The following is a 25,427-nucleotide window of genomic DNA, read 5'->3' on the forward strand; positions in this document are numbered from 1 at the left end:
ATGCTCAAAGGACCATCCTGAAAGTGGGTCAGACCTCACTGGAGAAGGTGTGATTCAGTCTTCAGACAGCAGAGAAGTCGGCAACATGGCCAGGTCCGCATTTGCTTAAAGGCATTGAGTAAATGACAGGCCACCATCCAGAGTGTAGGCAGGAGGTGAGTAGGCAGAAACCATGTGGTATCATGGTATGCAGTGGTATTCTGGCACTGGCAAGGACAGAGGCCTTTGAATGTAAGGAGGCAGATTGCAGAATAAATTATAACCTGTATTGTGATACTCTGGATTCATGTCTAGAAGGCTACAGACAAGACACTGTCCAGCCAAGCTTACAAGATCACAGAGACCACATTCTGGGACATTTCTGCCATATGTCTTCATACCCACACAGTTAATTTCTCTAGCCCATACCAGAAACTGCAGGAGACTGCTTCCTCTCCAATGTCCTGTGCTATCCTCTATTAAGAAAACTTAACATGGTGTTTCATTTAAATGAGAAATCCTTAAAGGAATTCAGTTATCACTGAACATATACTGAGGGGTGCATTTGGAACTGAGAGGTAATAAATTGGTAAGTGATACACTTGCAAAGTAGCCATTATCTAAAATCACAAATAGGCATGCAAAGATATGAGTACATTCACTAAATGGCAGAGCAGAGTATGTCAAAGCCATAAATGATTGCTAATTCCCAAAACTAGTCTCTAACCATGCCTCAAGAACAGTGTGATGAAAATTGGCCACTTACAGTATTTCATAGATAGCACTGTATTTCGAGTACACTATTATACTTTTGATCATGTGATAAAACTTCATCTGATGAGAATTTTCTGAACAGCTTTTGTTAACAAGAGGAATGAAAGAAATATCTAGGCTGGACTAAATGTCTCCCTCCTCACTGTTAAACTCTCCCTCCTTTTAGAAAATGCATCTTTAGGTTTCTCCAAAGCGTCTGTCAAACTCTAATGTAGTCATCTGCTTCCTCTGTGTTGTTCACCCTTAACTCCAACTTCCTCACCTGTCGAGATAGCCCCACTCTTCTTCACAGTTCTAAGACCTAGTTTGCACCATGGCTCACAACATATTTTTAGTTTAATGGGTGTTAAACTAAACTAAGTAGAACAAATTCACATCACAGATGTAATCAAATAGATCATTTCTAGGATATAACTCAGAGTCAGAACAGTCTGCTGATGGATGGGTTAAAGGACACACAGCAGGACATACACCAATCAGTCCCGCATGACCCTTCCTGCACACAAGGTCTGCTACATGCAAAGGATCAGAGAGTGAATTTTGAGAGCTGTGTCCTAGAGGAAGGCTAGGGTTGGCAATGCAGTGGGTTAAGCTGTGATGCCAGCATCTCACATTAGAATGCCAGTTCCAGTTCTGGCTGCTCTGCTTTCTAGCCAGCTTCTTGCTAATATGCGGGATAAGGTACTAGAAGATTATCCAAGTACCTGGGCGCCTGGCACTCATGTGGGAGAGAGGTTGGAGTTCCCAACTTCAGTCTGGCCCATCCATGGCTGTATCAATAATTCAGGGAGTGAATTAGCACATGAAAGATATTAATATTCTCTCTCCCCCTGTCACTCTGCCTTTCAAATAATAAATAGATATAGATATACTTGATCTTAGCCAAAAGATCCAGAAGTGATAAACAAATAGTTTATAAAAATATTTAGAAAAATTAGTTCAAACAGTCTTAATCAAAGGCAAAGGGCCACGTATTAAAAGAAAACCTGGGAGTATGCAGTTGAAAAATTTGAAGTCTTGAATCACAGAGGGAGCTTACAGAGAAGAATGTTGTGATCTGGTTAGCAGGAGGGGGTCTGGGTTAATTCCAAGTATGCCACACTAGTGACACCTTTGCAGGCCTTCCCAGTATGTATTTTTGGTTATAATGAATTGATTTAAAGAGTCTGAAATGATACCTTCAACCTGTTCCCCAACACTGTAACAGTCAGCTTGCTCTCTCCCTGTACCTTAGAATTCTCACATTGCTTTTTACAGTCAAAAGCATGTTTAGGTTCTACTCCACTTAAAACTAAGCTGGCCAAATCCCCAGCCCTGGGCAAGTACAAGTGCAACCACATCTGCAGCCCTGTAACAAGCACCTGTTTAACCAAGTGACTTGCTAATGCTCCTGGGTACGTCTAATCTTTTTTATGTAGGTGGTCTCTTTTCTTTTCCCATTTCCTGGAAGAACATGGTCTTGACTGTCCCTTTCTACTACCTCTTCCTCAGAGACTACAGTTCTGAATTCCACATATCTGCCCATATTATCCACACCTTACTCTCTCCAAAATCATATTTTCCTAGATCTAGGACATTATTCTATTTACTAACAGATTTTTTTTCCCACTTTCAAGTCATATACGACCTCATATAGGATTTTTGGTTGTCAACTTCTCACAAGCCAAGACCTTTCTGTCTGAGTCTCCTGAAGGGTCTCTGGGCTACATGCCAGCCTTGACCCACATATTTGTCTATGTTATTGTTCCCTGATCAATGTATTGGCCATTAAGCCCTAGTGAAAGTGCACTGCCCAAGTCTACAGTGTTACAAAGTGATTACTGGTGCTCAACACTTTGATCTAGAAATGCTATTAGAATCATAGATAAGAGTACCGTGGTATGTTTCTAACTCTACCATTTGGGGCAAGTCAGCTTGAGCATGTCCCAAATTATACATCTCTTCCCTCTCTTATTCCTACTCTTATGTTTAACAGGGATCACATTTCAGTTAAATTTCAACACTTAAGAATAACTGTGTATTAATTACAGAATTAAACCAGTCATATTAAGTAGAACAGACAGAAAAACTACTAAGAGGGATAATGTATTAAGTTGTTCATTAACAGTCAGGGCTATGCTGATCATGTACCAATGCCATCTCACTAGTCCAAGTGATCAATTTCAGTTCACAATTGATCATAATGAAAGGACTAAGAGTCAAAGGGAGCACATAAGCAAGTCTAGTACCTGCTAACACTAACCGATAGAATAAATAAAGGGGAGAGTGATCCAACATGGGAAGTGAGATACTCAGCAGACTCATAGAATGGCAGATGTCCTAAATAGCACTCTGGCCTCAGAATAAGCCCTAAAGGCATTCGGATCTGGCTGAAAAGCCCATGAGAGTATTTCAGGCATGGAAAGCCAAGACACTCTGGCAAAAGATCTCTGTGAGTGAGATCTCAGTGGAAAGAACAGGTCTTCAAAGAAGGAGGTACCTTTCTCTGAAGGGAGGAGAGAACCTCCACTTTGACTATGACCTTGTCTAAACAAGATAAGAATCGGATAACTCAGAGGGCTTCCATAGCCTTGGAAACTCATGACTGGAGCATAGGGAGATTACTGATGCCATAGACAGGAGTGTCAATTGGTAAAGTCAACAACAGGAGTCACTGTGCACTTACTCCTCATGTAGGATCTCTGTCCTTAATGTGCTGTGCATTGAGATTTAATGCTATAACGAGTACTCAAACAATATATTTCACTTTGTGTTTCTATGGGGGTGCAAACTGTTGAAATCTTTACTTAATGCATACTAAACTGATCTTCTGTAAAAAAAAAAAGAAAAAAAAAAGAAACTATCAACTCCCAACTTGACTCTCACTGGGATTAAACATGACAATAGGTCTGATCTGATTTCATCATCATTAAAAAAAATCATCTATTATTTTTCACTTTATGTTTCTGTGTGGGAGCAAACTGTTGAAATCCTTACTTAAGGTATACTAAGCTGATCTTCTGTATATTAAGATAATCGAAAATGAATCTTGATGTGAATGGAAGGGGAGAGGGAGCGGGAAAGGGGAGGGTTGTGGGTGGGAGAGAAGGTATGGGGGGGAAGCCATTGTAATCCATTATTCGTACTTTGGAAACTTATATTCATTAAATAAATAAAAAAAAAGAATCATAGATAAGAAATACCAACTTACACCAAATTTTTTCTATTAGGAAAGCAAATAAAATAATATTATAATTTGTTTTTACTTTTAACAATAAGCATGCTAATCAAGAATACACCTGAACAACCAGGCAGGCATCTCAGTAAAGAGCTGAGAGCCCAGTCTGTATTCTGTAGTTTTTATGGATGGAGGTATGGGCCCTCTGTTTCTCCTCCTCCCTTACTCTCTGGGATATGGCTGGGTGAAGGGTTTTCTGCATGTGGAATTCCTGAAATTCCTCCCAGAGGAATTTAGCCCACTTGGTATAGGACAGGAAAGATTCCCTAAGGTACCCCCCACCACCACCAAGAGAGGGTTCATACCCACCTTACAAAGTTATCAAATAAGGCAAGACTTTTGATATGTAAATGCTGGTCTGCTTCCAAGGCTTGCTTCTACAATTTTTCTAATTCAACCACACAAAACTTCCAATTTTATATTTTAAAAAATTCTCATATTCATGGCCTCTCTCACTCACTTAGGCTAATGTCTACTTAGCTCCTTAAGAGAAGTAACCCATAATCTTATGGGGGATAGAATGGTGAAAGCTCCCCTTCTGTATTTTCTTCAAGTTGGCATATGGGTGTAGAGCTGCTTATGGATATTCTCCTGGTGATGTATGTCCTACAGTGTTTGAACATGGCCTTGGAATAGATTGCCTTGTTCCACCCAGAGGACTGATTACATCATTCAGTGGGGTAGGTCATAAGCCCTGCTTCAGGACCCTCTGGAGCTGGATGACCTTTATTCTGTTAGATACAAGATGAATGAGTACATTAAATATGCATGGTCCAAACAGAATTAGTTAAGAGAATGAAAGCTATAGGACCAAGGAGAGGCAACATCTAGGATTTCTGTATTAGGCCAGAAATTGCCACCTGTTGGGTTTGGGACTGGAGTTGTTTGATCTCATCAAAGAAATAGTGAATATGCTTTTGTATTTGTCCAGTTTGACTCACACAACATTCTTCATAGAACATGGCAAAAATGCTTCCTTAGGCAATAATAAGTATGTCAAAGTCCTGCCTGTTGTGAAGGACTGGGTTTAGCAACCCCAGCATAGGCCCTCTAAATGGGTGAAGGCTGTGTTTTGCTCTCTTTCCCAAAAGAAGAGCTATGTTGTGGCTTACTCTTGAGAACCTGATACAGGAGATTCATAGATATATCCCTATATCTATGGATCTATAACATGTTAGTCAGAGAAACACCAATGTGGCCTTAAGGTTGAAGAAATAAGAATTTATCATGTAGCCTATATCCTCTCTGGGGCCAGTCTCTGTTTCCCAGATGAGGATGAGCCCTAAATAGTTTTCTTCCTGACAACAAGTTCTTCTTTTTTTTTTTTTTTTTTGGATACCTGGTAGTCACACTTTGTTATAAAGTTAAAGAGTGATAGGGGGCCGGCGCCACAGCTCACTAGGCTAATCCTCCACCTTGCAGTGCCGGCACACCGGGTTCTAGTCCCAGTCGGGGCGCCGGATTCTGTCCCGGTTGCCCCTCTTCCAGGCCAGCTCTCTGCTGTGGCCAGGGAGTGCAGTGGAGGATGGCCTGCTTGGGCCCTGCACCCCATGGGAGACCAGGAGAAGTACCTGGCTCCTGCCATCGGATCAGTGCGGTGTGCCGGCCGCAGCACGCGGCGGCCATTGGAGGGTGAACCAACGGCAAAAGGAAGACCTTTCTCTCTGTCTCCCTCTCTCACTGTCCACTCTGCCTGTCAAAAAAAAAAAAAAAAAGAGTGCTAGGGGCCAGCACTGTGGCGTAGGGGGTAAAGCCACCTCCTGCAGTGCCAGCATCCCATATGGGTCAGGTTCATATCCTGGCTGCTCCACTTCTGTTCCAGCTCTCTGCTATGGCCTGGGAAAGCAGTAGAAGATGGCCCAAGTCCTTGGGTCCTTGCACCCATGTGGGAGACCCAGAAGAAGATTCTGGCTCCCAGCTTTGGATTGGTGCAGCTCTGGCTGTTGCTGCCAACTGGGGAGTGAACCAGTACATGGAAGACCTCTCTCTCTCTCTCTCTCTCTCTCTCTCTCTCTGCCTCTCCTCTCTCTGTGTAACTTTCTCTCTAACTTTCAAATATATAAATATTTTTTAAAATAAAAGGAGTTCTTGTCACATACCAAAAAATGTTGTCTCCAGTTAGAAAATAGACTAGTTAATCATCTACATTTTAGATTGTTTCTCCATCCCTGTCAAGAGAGTGGTCCTTTTAGTCCTCTGCAAAGGCCTTTCCAAATAGGAGGGGGCTGTCTCTGAACTTCAGGGACAGCAATGTCCAGGTTAGCTGTTAGTTTATGCCCCATTTGCTAACCAATTTAAAGGTAAATAATAAATGACATGAGTAGGGTTTAAGACTTAATAACAGGGTGGGCTTTAAGGCCTGGCCAGCTATGTTAGGCCCAGACCTATGGGCTGACCTATAGATTTATTTCTTCACATGGGCTACTGAAAAAGACATTACAAGGGAGGTGTGAACATACTTAGGAAAAGTACCCTGTTGACCATCATTACCTGACTACACTGGGAGGAGAGCAGGCCTGAGAATAGGAGACCTACTGAGTAGGTGGCTACTCCATCTAAAAGAGAATCTATGGTCCCACAAGCTATGTCAATAATGACCCTAGTCTCTGTTCCCTCATCAGTAAAGGTCTGCTTGGGAAGTAGGCAAAGTGAAGGGCTTCTTTAGCATAGGGCCAACAGAGTCTGATGTTCTGGCCCACAAGTCCTTCAACCCTCTGAGAAGGTCCATTTTCAGTGGTCCATTTTTTGGCAGAGCATCCATAGTTTCCCTAGAGGTCAATTTCTGTTGCAACAGCTGCAATGCATGCCCAATGGCCTGGCTTTCCACATACATAACAGGTTCTATTTGGGGAATGAACTGGCCTTGTTGGGTCCTTTTGACAGATCACCACATAAAGCAGTTATCAAGATAGGCCTGCCACATATTCTTATGTTGCTCCTTCTGCCTAAATCACTCCTCTCTTTTTCCTGGTCTCTGTTAAAGTAGACCTGGAGACAGCATTTAGAATGTCAGCCAAAGGGGCCAGTGCTGTAGCATGGCAGATAAAGCCACTGGCTGCAGTGCCAGCATCCCACATGGGCACCGGTTCAAGACCAGGTTGCTCCATTTCCGATCCAGCTCTCTGCTATGGCCTGGGAAAGCAGAAGATGGCCCAAGTCCTTGGGCTCCTGCACCCACATGGGAGACCCAGAAGAAGCTCTTGGCTCCTGGCTTCAGATCAGCTCAGTTCCAGATGTTGTGGCCATTTGGGGAGTGAACCATTGGATGGAAGACCTCTCTCTCTCTCTCTCTCTCTCCCTCTCCTTCTCTATTTTTTCTTTCTTTTTTTTTTTTTTTTTCCAGGCAGAGTTAGACAGTGAGAGAGAGAGAGACATAGAGAAAGGTCTTCCTTCCATTGGTTCACCCAAATGGCTGCAACAGCTGGCGTGCTGAGCCGATCCGAAGCCAGGAGCCAGGTGCCTCCCACTGGTCTACCATGTGGGTGCAGGGCCCAAGGACCTGGGCCATCCTCCACTGCCTTCCTGGGCCACAGCAGAGAGCTGGACTGGAAGAGGAGCAACCGGGACAGAATTCGGCACCCCGACTGGAACTAGAACCAGGGGTGCTGGTGCTGCAGGCGGAGGATTAGCCTAGTGAGCCATGGCACCGGCCCTCTCCTTCTCTAAATCTTTGAAAAAAATAGGATATCAGCCAAAGTCAGGGGCAGTGGGACGGTAGGGGGGGTGCTAGTGCCATCCCTAATTTTTGAAGACTTTTTCTAACATCAGGAGTGGTCTGAGCTAGAAATTTATAGTTATGAGCATGTTTTTGATATTGTTTGCCTTTTCTTATAAGTTAAGACAATGCTCATGAGAACTGTCTTTCAACTGTCTTATTCAACCTGCTTATAAATTTTGAGGTCATAGGTAAAATTTCCTATCTCCTATTAATTTGATTTCAAAAGGGGACTTCTATCCACTTATTACACACACAGCAGAACAGATCTAGTTATAAAATTACATTATAATTTAAGGTCTCATTTTTTAACAATGATTTTTGGTCCTCTAATTTATATTGTGGCTAGAGTTACCAAGGAAGATTCACATCTGGGGTCATTTTGTGCATCCTAGTGAAGAACTGCATGATATAGAGCGTCAATTTCCCATCCTGAAGGGAACAGAGGAGAAATGGGGCAACCATGCATGTCTGCCTGATTATTTTCCCCCTTGGGAAAAAGCTGATGTCTTTTCCCTGGGCTTTCAGATTTAACCAGTGCGCACTGAGTGGTCCCACTCTCTGGGCTTTTGAACTTAACTGGTGCTCATTGCATAGCCCACCTTCTTGGACTGTAGGATATAACTGGTGCTCACCACGTAACCCAGACTTAGTCATCTCTAAGTCTGTCTGCTGGGCCTTCCTCTCATGCGGCAAGGAGGAAGGTTCAGCTATGGAATCTCATCCTAAAGGCAGTAGCTTACTACAACACATAAAACATCAGACTTCATACATGCATACTGTAACGTGTGAAATATTTTATAGCCTGACAGTGTGTTTTTGCAGCACCTAAATTAACTCAAACAACTACTGTCTCTCCATGTTGACAGTCTCATCCTTTGAGAGTGCCAGGGTTTCAGCTGGAAGCTGCTTCGTCAGAAGGCTCAGCTTAGAACTTTAAGAAACTGACAGAGGTTCAAGCCATTTGCTAAAAATGAAAGTAATAATCAATTTAACCTTAACATTTCAACAAAAACTGTGGGTCAGATCTAATCAGAATTAAGATAATCACTCCAACATTTTAGAATAGGCAGATAATGTTAATTCCTTTAAAACAGTTCTCCCAAGCAATCAAGACTCAATAAAGACAACAAAAAGCATGAGAAACTTCCCCTAAAATGGATAAATTTTCCTTACCCAGGCCAGTTACGAAAGCAGAGGAAAACCTTCATTAAAAGGATTAGCATCTGACATCAGCAAATGAACTTGTTACTTCAGAGAGTTCAAAAAAATTACTTATTTGGCTGGCACTGCGGCTCAGTAGGCTAATTCTCTGCCTTGCGGCGCCGGCACACCGGGTTCTAGTCCCAGTTGGGGCACCAGATTCTGTCCCGGTTGCCCCTCTTCCAGGCCAGCTCTCTGCTGTGGCCAGGGAGTGCAGTGGAGGATGGCCTGCTTGGGCCCTGCACCCCATGGGAGACCAGGAGAAGTACCTGGCTCCTGCCTTCAGATAGGCGCGGTGCGCTGGTCGCAGCGTGCCAGCTGCGGCGGCCATTGGAGGGTGAACCAATGGCAAAGGAAGACCTTTCTCTCTGTCTCCCTCTCTCACTGTCCACTCTGCCTGTCAAAAAAAAAAAAAATTACTTACTAACTTTAATCACTGAATACATTCGCATGCTTACAGCTTCCTCCACATCTTTCTTTCTTTCCCATCTACTATTACCTTCAATTCACATCCTGAAACCATCCTCTAATACCTCTAAATTAAGACAAAAACTTATTCTAAAAGAACATACAGAATTTTAACCCATAGCTACATAAGCAGTTTTTGAATCTTGGAAGAACCAAGTAGAATACAAGTAAATGATTGTTATAAAATTATACTTCACCAAAGTGTTGAGAACACTAGATATCCCAGGAAAATCTTTAAACCTAGAAGACAAAACATCAAGGTATAGAAGAAACAACGTTTTGTTAAAATACATAGATCCATGAATATAATCAGAAATATTTTCAAAGAATCATAACTGGATGACAAAATGACTTAAAATGGATGATGACTATAACAACTGAGTAATTTACAGCATTTTAGTAAGTATAGTAGTCTTTCACAGGCTGTTTTATCCTTTCAGGCCTCAGTGCCTACAATGGAGGGCAGTGCAATTGGAGAGTTCTCTGAGTTAAAAAAAGGCATATATTGGCCCCAATCTGTAAGAAAGGGATCTTAATAGGCAGAGAAGCTCTCATAATTTAGTGAGCAAGAAAATGGGAAGACTCACAAGAAAACAGAAGAGTCACTGTTAATAAACTTCAGAGTACGCTGGAAAACACAGCCCTGTCAGGGGTCTGGTCAGTGGTAAAAACCGTGGTTTAAAAATAAATCATGTTGGCCAGCGCTGCGGCTCACTAGGCTAAACCTCCGCCTGTGGTGCTGGCACCCAGGTTCTAGTCCCACTTTGGGCGCCGGATTCTGTCCCAGTTGCTCCTCTTCCAGTCCAGCTCTCTGCTGTGGTCCGGGAAGACAGTGGAGGATGGCCCAAGTGCTTGGGCCCTGCATCCGCATGGGAGACCAGGAGGGAGCACCTGGCTCCTGGCTTCAGATCGGCGCAGCGCGCTGGCCGCAATGCACCGGCCCTAGCGGCCACTTGGGGGGTGAACCAAAGGAAAAAAGGAAGACCTTTCTCTCTCTCTCACTGTCTAACTCTGCCTGTCAAAAAAAATAATAAAAATAAATAAATACATAAAAATAAATCACATGGGGCCTGTGCTGATGGCGTAGTGGGCAAAGCCTGCAGTGCCAGCATCCCATGTGGGCACCAGTTCAGGTCCTGGCTGCTCCACTTCTGAACCAGCTCTGCTATGGCCTGGGAATGCAGCAGAAGATGGCCCAAGTCCTTGGGCCCCTGCACCTGCGTGGGAGACCCAGAGGAGGCTCCTGGCTCCTGGCTCGGATTGGCACAGCTCCGGCCATTGCAGCCATTTTGGTAGTGAATAAGCTGATAGAAGACCTACCTGTCTGTCTGTCTGTCTGTCTCTCTCTCTCTCTGCCTCTCCTTCTCTCTGTGTAACTCTGACCTTCAAAAAATACTCATGTTATTTGTGGAACTTTTGAGGTCAAATTAGGAGTCTTTATTAGCCAGCTGGCAACTGCCCTCTCGCAGAGTAAGTCTGCAGAAGACAGCCCAAAGCTGTAGTGGGGAGGGAGGGAGTTTAAAGGCAGAATCTACATTTTGGTGGCCTTGGCCATTATCAAGCAAGCAAGCAGACGTTCAGAAGCCAGAAATATGCTGGTTACAGCTGGATGAGCAGACTGATATCTTTAACTTGTTTCTCTCAGAGGAACAGTCCCTCTCTGAAGCAACCAAGCAAGATAACCTATAACCACCTGGGCAGGCTGTATCCTGCGGGAAAATTTTAAACTTAGAGCTACCCTCTCACATTATGACTAATACGTGACCATGCTTTTTTTTTTTTTTTTTTTTTTTTTTTTTTCAAATTTGTGGCAAAAGAGATAAGGAGAATGAGGCATATGCTGTTCTTAAGTAGGGAGGCCTTACTGACATAGGGCCTTGGCTGGACAGCAGTAACATTCCTCTCACTTCCAGACACTTGAAAGGAAGGAGTGGGGATAGTGACAGACACTAGGAAGGTCAGACAAGGCAGAGAGGGCCAAGGGGGTCTAGGTAGGGAATTTGAAAGACAGTCAATTGTCCTCGGAATCTTGTAGGATTCTCCTCCTGTGTGAGCGCAGTCAGACAGCTTGGCTGAAAAAACAAAAGGTCAGCAGGGAAAGGTCAAGGTGGCCAGTTCAAAGGAAAGTGGGCAAGGCTCTGTCTCCATGGAATACTGGCAAAGAGAACTGAGTTACCACTACACAAGCAGGAGAAAGGGTAGAAGTCTGGACATGCAGCATTCTTCAGAATGAGGTTGCTCTGCTCACACCGCTGCTCTCATTCTCTCCTGGCTGGTTCTACCAAATACACTACTGGACTTCACAACTACAAGACCAAATTCATACGTGAGACAGAAAGTAGCCCTAAGCATGCTAGCCAAGTTTAGTTAAAAGTATACCTGACATACGAGGCCAGGGGATATCAGTAAAGAATTGAGAGCTTAGGAAGATTCTGAACAGAAGATACAAAACAAGGTATATCAAACATAACCAAAACTACAATCAATGATGACACTCATTACTTACATCCAAGCATTTTATTGACAGTGTTTGGTTATAACACCAATCAAATTGAAACATGAAGGTCTCCATACATACATAAATATACATATAATCACTATTTTGGTCTCAAATGTGGTTTATAGGCTCTCACAACTGATCTTGAAATTCTTTTTATGGTGCATCCCTCCTTATAAAAATTTGATGTGTAGGACAACAGAATTTTAGCGTATCAATTTTGCTGTGAAGAGACAGAGTGAGATTCTGGAAGAGATCCAGGGTCTGTTCACAAGGCTTGCAGAACATCTTCTAAATGATTCCAGATTCAATTTACAAGTCTCTCACAATTTATGGTAAGCAGTAAAAGTTTTCATTTTTTTATTTTCTTTTTTGACATACATAAAATCTGAATAATTGGACTTTTACTTCCAACCGAGACAGGTAATCAGGACTAACCTTCCTCTATCATTATGCAACTAAAAAGCTGAGACCAACTATGACAAACAGTTTTTGTGCATCAGACAACAGACAATGCAAGAAACTGATCTCCAAAAGGTGAGAAACAAGCTAAGTGAGCCCTAGGACTTTCCCCAGTCTACTACCTCAGTGCCTCAAAGTCCTGATGCCAGGAGGCTAATGGTCTTCCCACGCCAGAGAAACGGAATGGAAAATTCAAGGAGGCAGAAATGGAGAGAATTTTTAGGGCAAAATGGTGGATAGAGGAGAGTGACACAGAGAGGTGAGGAGTGCCTGGAGACAAGAGTTGCATAGGAAGAGAAAGACATTCAGAGATTGGCAGAAGTGTCACCTGGGTGCAGGTGAGTATCTGTGTGGGAGGTAACCACCTGAGTCAGGGAAAGTGCCACCAGACAGGAGCAGGAAGGACAATTACTAGGGCTCACACAAGGCTGTCTATACACAGTGCATATTCCCACCAGCTGGGATAGGAAAAATACCTCATAATACAGAAGACATCAGGCAGAGTATTTGCAAGCATACTGCTGTGTCAGTGAGGAATACTTAACTTTGCATTTAAATGCTCCTGGTCTTGCCTCACAAAGCTTGAAAGAGACACCTTAAAGGACCAAATTGTTCTCAAATAACCCAACTGCAAGTCAGAACAAGACACAATAATTTTTCAGAGAAAAAATATCAGCACTGCATAAGGTAAAATTCACATCTAGTATTCAATCTAATGTTACAGATAGACAAGGAAGTAGGAAAACATAACCTATTATGAAGCAAGAAAATCAATCAATAGAAATAGCTTTCAAAATTGCATACATTATGGTATTAGTAAAGACATTAAATCTGTTACTATAACTATATTCCATATGGTCAAAATCTGAATAATTAAATTACTCTTGGCAATAATACTGCTCATTGAGTTTTAAGATTGGCTATAAATCAAGGCATGTTTATTTTGTTATAGTTCTCATAGAAAATTTCTGGGACTGTTCCATTTATATACTTCATTTACTTCCCCCTTTTTAAAAGAATATACTTTTCTATTGGATAGACTAGGGAGTTTATAAGTCATTTCTATGTGATGAATTCAAAAGAAAAATCTTACTGATGCTTGCACATTTCTAAATATATTTAGCTGATTTATGGAACTAGCAATGTCACAGTACATTAGAATCTTTGAAACGAATTAAAAGTATGAATCAATAAAAAGTGACCACTGATGTAGTGGAATTTAGTTAACAGTCAACATGTAATTCAATGATAAAACAGAAAGTCAGATAATGGTGCCATACTCAGCAGACAGTAAACATGTTCACGGTCATGGTGTGTGTTAATAAAAATGATGATAATTTCTGAGGTACAGTCAGGCCAAGTGAGACTTCAGGTGAGTATGTCACATGATTAAACAAATTACATCCAATCTGGATTTCTAGGATATAATTCATTTTCTTCCCTGGCTCGCAAAATGGCTTCACAGACAGACAAACCTCTAAAAGAATTCCCACAAATGGGGTCTGGTCTAGATCCTTCAAGTGAATCAAGCTCTCAAGGAGGAAATGGCAGGGTTCGGGGAGAGTAGGCTATGCTTTTTGACTTTTATTATACCCAAACACCTGTCAGTAGTAGAGCCAAAAAAAAATGCAGAATGAAGTAAGGAAGTGGTGACAAGTTTTATCATTGACTTGTCTTCATTTTTACCCCATTATTTCTCCTGATTTTATGACCTCATCCCAATTCACTCCAGTGTCTCTGATTAGGTTACCTATCCTTAGATGTCACTTTCACAATGTCACTCAGGGAGCAATAAAGGCCTTCTGCCACATTAAGTCACAAAATCAGAATTCATGTTTATTATAATTAACAATATGAAATATGTGGCCTGATTCTGCTGTAGAAGTAGACTAGACTCAGCAGTCAAGCTTTCTAGGTACAAATTGTGGCTCCATTATTAATTGGCTATGTGAACAAAGGTAGTAAGTCCCAGCATCCCAATCTGTCAAGTGGTGGTGAAAATAGCGCTACCTACTTCACAGGATTTTGGTTAACAATGATATGAATAATTTATGAAGGACATTATATTGTATGAACTTTATAAATGACAGCCCCCTTCACCTATTCAAATACATTTACATGTATTTCAGCACTCCCCTCCCAACATGACTACTAATTATAACCTGCCCTTCACCACATCCACACATGAATAGAGATATACACAGACATATACATACATTTATACATAAACACACAAAGACACATACATAAACATATACACAATACCTAAACACAGCAATATACATAGACATATACACACAAACATATGCACATACCCAAATTCATACATATAAACATATATAAACATAAATACATGCATGCATGCGCATACATATACACACATACACATGAACGCACATACAGGCATAAACACAGACATATACAAGCAAACATATATGCATACACGCACCCAAAGGTATACACAGAAGCATATACACACACAGACATACACACACATGCAAACATATATGCAACTCATCCCTAGCTCTTCTTTTCTCAAGTGTCCTCTGAGCCATTTCATGGTAAATCTATCTCATCTTTAAAATTAATCATGAATCCCACCTGAATTATTAAATGTCCTTTACTACTATAAATCCTGGTTATAATTCTTTTCTGAAACAACTGATTTTCTTCTCAAGTAACTTCTACACATTGGCTTTTTAATAAAAATATATTTAATTCTAATTTTGAGGAATGTTCCTTCTATACTTAATTTGTGGAAGGTATTTATCATGAAGGTGTGTTGAATATTATCAAGGGATTTCTCTGCATCTATTGAGATAATCGTATGTGTTTTTTCTTCATTCTATTGGTGTAATTAATTTATCATACTTACTGATTTGAGAATGTTGAACCACCTTTGCATTTCTGGGATAAATCTCAATTGTTTATGATATATGATCTTTTTGATGAGGTTCTGATTGGATTTGCTAGTATGTTGTTCAGAATCTTTACATCTCTGCTCATTAATGATACAGGTCTGCAGTTTTTTCATTTTATGTCTTTGTTTGGTTTTGGTACCAAAATAATGCTGGCCTCTTTAAAATAGTTTGGCAGAGTTATATTCTGTTCAATATTTTGGAACAGCTGAACAGTACTGGAGTTACTTCCTCTGTGAATGTTTTACAGAATTCAATAGTAAAGCCATTAGGCCCCAGACTTTCCCTTGATGGAATATTTTGATTATAGCTTCAGTCTCATTGCTTGTTATGGGTCTATTTGGTTAGACTATATCTTCTTGATTTAATCTTGGAAGGTTATATGAATCAGGAATTTATCCATTTCTTTGAGGTTTTACAGTTTATTAGCACATAGTTCTTCATTGTAGTTTCTTATGACCTTTTGTATTTCAGTGCTATTGGTTGTAATGTCTCCTTTTTTATCTCTTTCAGTTTTTTCTCTTTTTTTCTTTGTTAGTCTGGCTAGATGTCTATCTGTTTTGTTTATCTTCTCAAAAAAAATCCCAAAATTTTGATTTGGTGATCTTTTGTATTTTTTTTCCAGTAAGAAACATGTTTTTATGTCAGTCACTTATGCTTTGTACCTCAGCCATTTCTACTTTCCACACAAGCCAATTATATCCATGGATCATGGGAAAACAGATATCTCTGGAGCTGCTCTGTAAAAGTTTAATTTTTCATGATAATTGGTCATTTGACCAATGCTTTTCTAAAATAACAATTGTCCTACTGTGCCTTGTCATTGTCACTCCTAATGAAACAATAATTGTAGTGCTATGGAGAGGTGCTCTCACAGTACAAAAACCCATAGCTCCAAGCTAACTGCCTCCTTCCCACATGCTCTTTGTGATATTATGTTCGTTTTATTGTTGTTTTTCTGTTAATGGATTTTTTAAATTTATTTTTAAGGAGTACAAATTTCATAAGTACAACTTTAGGAATAAAGTTATTCTTCCCACCATACCGCCCCTCCTCCTTCATCCCTCTCCTCTTGCCAGTCCCATTCTTCATTAAAAATCATTTTCAAATAACTTTGTACAGAGAAGACCAACTCTATACAAAGTGTACACACACACACATAAAATATCTGAGAATTGGTTTTATAGTAAACTCTGAATAATAAAACTCATTGAGGACAGAGGTCCTGCATGGGGAGTTAGTTCACAGTGACTCCTGTTGTTAATTTAATAATTAACAATCTTACATATGACATCAGTGACCACCCAAGGCTCTTGAAATGAGTTGCCTAGGCTATGGACACTTTTTGAGTCCACAAACTCCATCAGTATTTGGACAAGGCCATAAGCAAAGTGGAAGTTCTTGCCTCTCTTTAGAGAAAAGTACATCCTTCTTTGATGGCCACTTCTTTCTGCTGGGGTCTCACTCAGAGATCCTTCATGTAGAACATTTTTTGTTACAGTGTCTTGGCTTTCCATGCCTGAAATGCTCTCACAGGCTTTTCAGCCAGATTAGGAAGAGTTAAGGGATGATTCTGAGGTCAGAGTGTTATGTAAAGTGATTGTCATTCTATGAGTCTGCTGTGTGGACTACTTCCTATGCTGGAACAATCTCTCCTTTCTAATTCCATCTATTATTATTATTACCAGGCACTTGATCCTATGTATACGATCACTTTAACACTCAATCCTATCTATATGTACACTTTATCACTTAAGATGATCACTTTGTAACAATTAAGATAGCATTTTTACCACCAAGCTTAATGGGATTTGGAGTCCCATGACAAATTTTTAAACTGTATCCTTAGAAATAAGTCCATAGGAATGTATACAGAACTATAAAGCTTTACGGTGACATAATTCCTCCTCCCCCTCTTATTCCCACTCTTATTTTCTAAGATCTATTTTCAATTGACTTTATACACATATGATTAACTCTATATTAAAGAGTTCAAGGCTGGCGCCACGGCTCACTAGGCTAATCCTCTACCTGCGGCGACGGCACCCCAGGTTCTAGTCCCAGTTGGGGCACCAGATTCTGTCAGGGTTGCTCCTCTTCCAGTCCAACTCTCTGCTGTGGCCCAGGAAGGCAATGGAGGATGGCTCAGGTCCTTGGGCCCTGCACCCACATGGGAGACCAGGAGGAAGCACCTGGCTCCTGGCTTCAGATTGGCACAGTGCACTGGCCATAGCGGCCATTTGGGGGGGGAACCAACGGGAAGGAAGAACTTTCTCCCTGCCTCTCTCTCTCACTGTCTAAATCTGTCTGTCAAAAAAAAAAAAAAAAAAAAAAAAGAGTTCAACAAATAGAATGAAGAAAAAAAAAAAAGAAAATGAAACTATTCCTCAATAGTCAAGACAAAGGCAGCTCAAGTCATCCCTTCTTGAAGTCTCAATTCCACTTCTATAGATTTCATTTTAGGTGTTCTCTTAGTTCTCATGGATCAGGGAGAACATACAGTATTTGCCCCTTTGGGACTGGGTTAATTCACTCGGAATTTTGTTTTCCAGATTCATCCGTTTTGTTGCAAATGACCAGATTTCACTTTTTCTACCACTGTGTAGCATTCCATAGTGTACATATCCCATAATTTCTTTACCCAGTCTTCAGTTTATGGGCATTTTGGTTGATTCCATGTCTTAGCTTTTGTGAAATGAGCTGCAATAAGCATGGAGATAACTCTTTTGTTTACTGAGTTCATTTCCATTGGGTAAATTCCCAGGAGTATGATGACTGGGTCATATGTTAGGGTTATATTCAGATTTTTCAGGTATTTCTATACTGGCTTTCATAGTGGCTTTACTAGTTTACATTCCCACCAACGGTGGATTAGGGTTATCTTTTCCCCCACATCCTCGCTAGCATTTCTTGTTTATTGATACCTGTATGAAAGCCATTCTAACTGGGGTGAGGTTAAACCTCATTGTGGTTTTGGTTTGCAATTCCCTGACAGATAGTAATCCTGAACATTTTCTCATGTGTCCATTGGCCATTTGGATTTCCTTTTAAGAATGTCTATTTATGTCCTTGACCCAACTCTTTACTGGGTTATTTGTTTTGTTGTTGTGGAGTTTCTTGATCTCTTTGTAGATTCTGGTTTATTAATCCTTTATCAGTTGAATAGATTGCAAATAATTTCTCCCATTCTGTCAGTTGCCTCTTCACTTTCCTATTTCTTTTGCTTTACAGAAACTTTTCAATTTGATGAAATCCTGTTTATTAATTTTGGCTTTGACTTCTTGTGCCTCTGTGGCCTTTTCCAATAACTCTTTGCCTGTCCCAAAGTCTTGCAGGGTTTCCCCAATGTTCTCTAATAATCTGATAGTGTAAGGTTGTATATTTAGATATTTAATCCATGTTGAGTGGATTTTGGGGTAAGGTGTGAGGTAGGGGTCTTGTTTCATACTTATGCATGTGGAAATCCAGTTTTCCCGGAACCATCTGTTGAAGAGACTGTCCTTGCTCCAGGTCAAATATAAGTTGGTTGTAGATGTTTGGATTGATTTCTGGCATTTCCAGTCTGTTCCATGGATCTATCCATCTTTTTTTGCACCAGTTCTAGGCTGTTTTATTTATTTATTTATTTATTTGACAGGCAGAGTGGACAGTGAGAGAGAGAGACAGAGAGAAAGGTCTTCCTTTGCCGTTGGTTCACCCTCCAATGGCCGCTGCGGCCGGCGCACTGAGCTGATCCGATGGCAGGAGCCAGGTGCTTCTCCTGGTCTCCCATGGGGTGCAGGGCCCAAGTATTTGGGCCATCCTCCACTGCACACTGCACCCAGGCCACAGCAGAGAGCTGGCCTGGAAGAGGGGCAACCGGGACAGAATCCAGCGCCCCGACCGGGACTAGAACCCGGTGTGCCAGCGCTGCAAGGTGGAGGATTAGCCTAGTGAGCCGCGGTGCTGGCCCAGGCTGCTTTATTTCTACATCTAACTGAGTTGTAGTATGTCTTTTTTTGTCTTCTATTCCTTGCTTTTAAGTTTTGTAATTCTCATTGTAGAGATCTTTGACATCCTTGGTTAAATTTATTCCAAGGTGTTTGAAATTCTTTTTGTAGCTACTGTGAATGGGATTGATTTTAGAAGCTCAATCTCAGCCTTCGCATTGACTGTATATGCAAAGGCTACTGAATTTTGTGTACTGACTTAATAACCTGCTACTTTACCAAACTCTTCTATGAGTTCCAATAGTCTCTTAGTGGTCTTTTGGATCCCCTAGGGATAGTTTGACTTCCTCCTTCCCAATTTATATCCATTTGATTTCTGTTTTTTGCCTAATGGCTCTGGCTAAAATTTCCAGGACTATATTGAATAGCAATGGTGAGAGTGGGCATCCCTGTCAGGTACAAGATCTCAGGGGGAATGCTTCAACTCTTCCCCATTCAATAGGACTTTGTAGGTGGGTTTGTCATAAATTGCCTTGATTGTGTTAAGGAATGTTCCTTCTAGACCCTATTTGCTTAGAGTTTTCATCATGAAAAGGTGCTGTATTTTATCAAATTATTTCTCTATGTCTATTGAGATAATCATATGGTTTTTTTTCTGCAGTTTGTTAATGTGATGTATCACATGGATTGATTAGCAAATGTTGAGCCATCCCTTCATACCAGGGATAAATCCCACCTGGTCTGGGTGGATGATTTTTCTGATGTGTTGTTGAATTCGATTAGCCAGAATTTCATTGAGTATTTTTGTCTATGTTTATCAGGGAAATTGGTCTGTAATCCTCTTTCTGATGATTCCTTTTATTTCTGTGGTGTCTGCTATTACATTTCCTTTTTCATTTCTAATTTTATTGATTTGTGTCTTCTCTCTCCTTTTTGGTTAGCTGGGCCAATGGTGTGTCAATTTTATTTATTTATTTATTTTCAAAAAAACAGCTCTTCATTTTTCTGATATTTTGTATTGTTTTTTGGAAACAATTTTATTGAGTTCTTCTCTAATTTTAATTATTTTTTTTCTCCTACTAGTTTTGGGTTTGGTTTGCTGTTGTTTTTCTAGATCCTTGAGATGTAATGACAGCTCATTTATTTGGTGCCTTTCCAATTTCTTGATGAAGTACCAAGTGCTATAAACTTTCTCCTTAACACTGCTTTTGCTGTATCCCATAAGTTTGGATAGGTGGTGTTGTTGTCTTCATTTGTTTCCAGAAATTTTTTGATTTCTTCCATGACCCAATGTTCATTCAAGAGCGTGTTGTTCAGTCTCCATGTGTTTGTATATGTTCTACAGATTCCTGAGTTGCTGATTTCCAGCTTCATTCCATTGTGGTCTGAGAAGGTATATGGTATGATTTCAATATTTTTGAATTTTCTGAAATTTGCTTTATGGCCTAGCATGTGGGCAATCCTAGAGAAAGTTCCATGCACTGCTGAGAAGTATGTGTATTCTCCAACTGTAGGATGAGAAGTTCTGTAGATATCTGTTAGGTCCATTTGGTCTACAGTGTCAATTAAATCTAGTGTTGCCTTGCTTATTTTCTGTCTGGTTGAGCTACCATTGCTGAAAGTGTGGTACTGAAGTCCCCTATTTCTATTGTATTAGAGTCTAAGTCTCCCTTTAAATCTCTTACAATTTCTTTTAAATAGCCAGGTGCCCTGTAATTAGGTGCATATATGTTTATAATAGCTACATCTTCCTGTTGAATTAATCCCTTAATCATTATATAGTGCCTTTCTTTGTCTATTTTAATAGTTTTTTGTGTTAAAGTCTATTTTATCTGATATTAAGGTGGCTACACCAGCTCTTTTTTTGTTTCTGTTGGCATGGAATATCTTTTTCACGCTTTCACTTTTTTAAAAAGAATTTATTTGACAGAGTTAGACATTGAGAAAGACAGAGACAAAGAGAAAGGTCTTCCTTCCATTGGTTCACTCCCCAAATGGCCGCCACGCTGGTGCTGTGCTGATCCGAAGCCAGGAGCCAAGTACTTCTTCCTGGTCTCCCAAGCGGATGCAGGTGCCCAAGCACTTGGGCCATCCTCCATTGCCTTCCCAGGCCACAGCAGAGAGCTGGACTAGAAGAGGAGCCACTGGGACTAGAACCCAGTGGCCATATGGGATGCCTGCACTGCAGGTAGAAGACTAACCTAGTGAGCCACAGCGCCAGCTCCATGCTTTCACTTTTGGTCTGCATGTATCTGTTGGTGAGATGTTTCTTGTAGGCAGCCAATAGATGAGATTTGTCTTTTAATCCATTCAGCCAGTCTGTGTCTTTTAACTGGAGAGTTGAGGCCATTAACTTTCAAGGTGACTATTGATAAGTAATGACTTTGCCCTGCCATTTTTTCAAAAATATTCCTATTTTTCACTTGGAATTTCCTTTTAACTTTTATTGAGAGATTTTCTTCCTTTATCTTCTTTCGTAGTGATAACCATGTTTCTGTACTTTTTTTTTTTTTTTTTTTTTTTTTTGGACAGGCAGAGTGGACAATGAGAGAGAGAGACAGAGAGAAAGGTCTTTCTTTTGCAGTTGGTTCACCCACCAATGGCCGCCACGGCCAGCACGCTGCGCCGGCACACCATGCTGATCTGATGGCAGGAGCCAGGTACTTCTCCTGGTCTCCCATGGGGTGCAGGGCCCAAGTACTTGGGCCATCCTCCACTGCACTCCCTGGCCACAGCAGAGAGCTGACCTGGAAGAGGGGCAACCAGGACAGAATCTGGCACCCCAACTGGGACTAGAACCTGGAGTGCCGGCACCGCAAGGCGGAGGATTAGCCTAGTGAGCCGCAGCGCCGGCCATGTTTCTGTACTTCTGTGTGCAGTACATCCTTTGGCATCTTTTGTAGAGTTGGATAGGTGGTGACAAATTCTTTCAATTTCTGTTATGGAAGGTCTTTATTTCACCTTCATTCATAAATCAGAGCTTTGCAAGGTATAATATTTTGGGTTGACAATTTTTTTTCTCTTGGTACTTAGACTATATCTTGCCATTCTCTCCTAGCCTGTAGGGTTTCTGATGAGATGTCAACTGTGAGTCTTCCTGGAAATCCTCTGAAAGTAATCTGGCTCTCTTCAGTTCTTCAGGGTTAAGGGCACGCCCAAGTTGACACACCCAGGTTTGGTGTAGTAAATCTTTTTTTTTTTTTAATCAGAACGGAAATTTATTCTGCTCAGCTGAGCTCCCCTCCTCAAAAGAGACCAGTGCCTGAGTTCTAGCCCCAATGGGTATAATATACATCCGTTCTGTCCCAAAGACCACACAAAGGATCTGTTCAGTCCTCAGTGTAATTTCAGATTGCCCAGCAATGTCTCTCACCAGGTAACCAGGAAGCCCTGAGTATGTGGAGTCTCCCACTATGACAACCAAAAGTCCCAGCCACACCGTGAGTCCTCCCACACACTCTCAGTTTTTTCACAGTCCTGGCCCAGTCACAAGCTCCTAGCCTCCTGTTAGTTCTTACCACCAGAGCCATGAGTTTACATTCAGCTGGTTATTGAGCACAGACACGAACTGGTGCAGCTGTTATGTATGTCCAAAATGGCACCCACTCTATCAGCTTGTTACAGGATGCAGTAACAAAGAGAGAGAGAAATGTGTCCATCTTTTTTTTTCTCCTCTAGTTTGGCAGGTACACTATCCTCCATGGGGCTCCAAGCTGGGTTCCCTCTAGGCTCTTCCTGTGGTTTTATTGCCAGTGGCTTGGGCTGCTGTGGTCTGGTCTCACCTCACTTTCCAACATAGGTGCATAGGCCCTCCACTGCTGGAATTCCAAGTAGTGGACATCCACAGCCTCCATGTAGGTCCGCCACATCCCTCTAATTTCAGTAGAGTTTCCTCTGCCATTTTCTCCCTAACTCTTCCCTGAGACTGCACTCTCTCCACTTTTTTAAAGCTATCTTCTCCAGGACTAGCACAGTAAGCTCCCTCTCTCCTCTAACATCTTGGAACTCCCCTTCTATTATTTTTTTAGTTTGAATTTCATTTATTTCTGCCCTGATATTTATTATTTCTCTCCTCCTGGAAATTTAGGGTTACATTTGTTGTTTCTCTAGTCGTCAAGATGTATCATTAGATCTTTATTTGAGACATTTCTTTTTTTAATGTAAGCACTAAATGCTATAAACTTTCCTCTTAATATAACTTTAGCAGTATCCCATAAGTTTAGATATTATGTTTTCACTTTCATTTATTTCAAAAAAGTTTTTATTTCCTTTTTTATTTCTTCAATTTCCCATTAACTGTTCAGTTACTACTATTTAATTCACAAGTAACACTGTTTAATTCCCAAGTATTTATGAGTGTTATATTCTTTTTGTTTATTTCTAGTTTTATTCCTATATGGTTTGAGAGATACATGGTATGAGTTCAGTCGTTTTAAATTTGCTGAGACTTGACTGTGACTTAATATGTGGTCTGCCCTAGAAAATATTCCATGTAGCAATGAGAAGAATGTGTATTCTGAAGCTGTTGGGTGAAATGATCTGTGTCTGTTAAGTCCATTTGCTTTATAGTATGTTTCAACTCCAAGGTATCTTTATTGATTTCTGCCTAGATGATCTGTCCATTCATGAGAGTGCGGTGCTGAAGTCACACAAACCAACAGCCAATTTCAGATTGACTGGGGAAAAGCTGAAAACATTTCCCCTCAAATCTAGAAAAATACAAAGATGTCTACCTTCACCACTCTAATTCAACATAGTACTAGAAGTTTTAGCAAGAGCAATTAGGGAGGAGAAAGAAACAAAGGACATCAAAATTGGAAAAGATGAAGTCAAATTAACTATGTTTGCAGATGGCATGATGTTGTACATGGAAAAACCTAAACACTCTACCAAAAGGCAGTTAGAATTGATAAGCCAATTCAGTCAAGTTTCAGGTTGTAAAATAAACATATGAAAAACAGTTGCTTTTTGTATGCTAATAATGAATTCCAGAAAGAGAAATCAAGAAAGAAATCCCATTCAAAATAGCCACACACACACACACACACACACACAAACTATTTAGGAATAGATTTAACAAAAGAAGTGAAAGATCTCTACAAAAAAATTATAAAACACTGATGAAAGAAATCATCAAGGACACAAAAAAATGGAAAGATATTCTTTGCTCATGGATTAGAAGAATCAACATCATTAAGATGTCTATACTACCTAAAGCAGTCTACAAATGCAATGCAATCCCTTTCAAAATACCAAGAAATTCTTCACAGAATTAGAAGCAGAAATCCTAAAATTCATACGGAATCACAAAAGACCCAAAATAACCAAAGCAATTCTGAACCATAAAAATTAGTCTGGAAGCATCATAAAACCTGACTTGAAAGCATAATTCAAAGCTATAGTAATTAAAACATCATGGTACTGGCATTAAGACATTATACATGGATCAATGGAACAGAATAGAGTGCTCAGAAATTAACCCACGTACATAAAACCAGCTGATTTTTGACAAAAGTGCTCAGACCATACAGTGGATTCATAATATCTCTTCAACAAGTGGTGCTGGCAAAACTGGACGTATAAATTTAGGAGAATGAAATTAGATACATACCTCTGACAACATACAAAAATCAGTTCAAGATGTATCAAGGACCTAAATTTAAAACCTGAGGCTATGAAGCTGCTGGAAGAAAAAGTATGGGAAAACTACAAGACATTGGTGTAGGGAATGACTACTAGAACAAGACCCCCAAAGCACAAGCAACAAAAGCAAAACTCAACAAATGGTACTACATCAAACTCAAAAGTTTTTGCACAGCAAAGAAAATGATCAATAGAGTGAAGAGACATTCAACAGAATGGGAAAAATTATTTGCAAACCACCTATCCAAACAAAGGATTAATTCCTGAATATATCAGCAACTTATAAACCTGAACAACAAGAAAAAGTCCAGTTGAGGAATGGGCAAAACTTCAATAGCTCTCAAAAGAAGAAATACAAGTGGCAAACAAATACATGAAAAAAATGCTCAACATCACTGGCCATCACAAAATGCAAATCAAAACCACAATAAGATATCAGTTCACCACATCAAAATGGCTAAAATCAAAAGCACAGAGAATAACAAATCCTGGCAGGATGTGGACAAAGGGGGATACTTATACACCATTGGCAGGAATGTAAACTAGGCAGCCATTGTGGAAAACAGTGTGGAGATTTCTTTTTTTTAAGATTTATTTTGTTTACTCAAAAGTCAGAATTACA

General features: G+C 40.6%; 1 long non-coding RNA gene across 2 annotated transcripts; it reads left to right on the forward strand.

Annotated features, from left to right (window-relative positions):
- Positions 1-25,427, forward strand: LOC127493024 (uncharacterized). Of its 2 annotated transcripts, XR_007922926.2 has the most exons (4): positions 1-155; positions 12,048-12,188; positions 12,273-12,390; positions 23,773-25,427. It is a non-coding gene; the product is annotated as an uncharacterized lncRNA (long non-coding RNA). The 2 variants fall into 2 exon arrangements; XR_007922925.2 differs by having other exon boundaries at positions 12,048-12,390.

Source organism: Oryctolagus cuniculus, chromosome 5, assembly GCF_964237555.1.
Source record: "Oryctolagus cuniculus chromosome 5, mOryCun1.1, whole genome shotgun sequence".
In the NCBI taxonomy this organism is placed as follows: Eukaryota; Metazoa; Chordata; class Mammalia; order Lagomorpha; family Leporidae; genus Oryctolagus; species Oryctolagus cuniculus.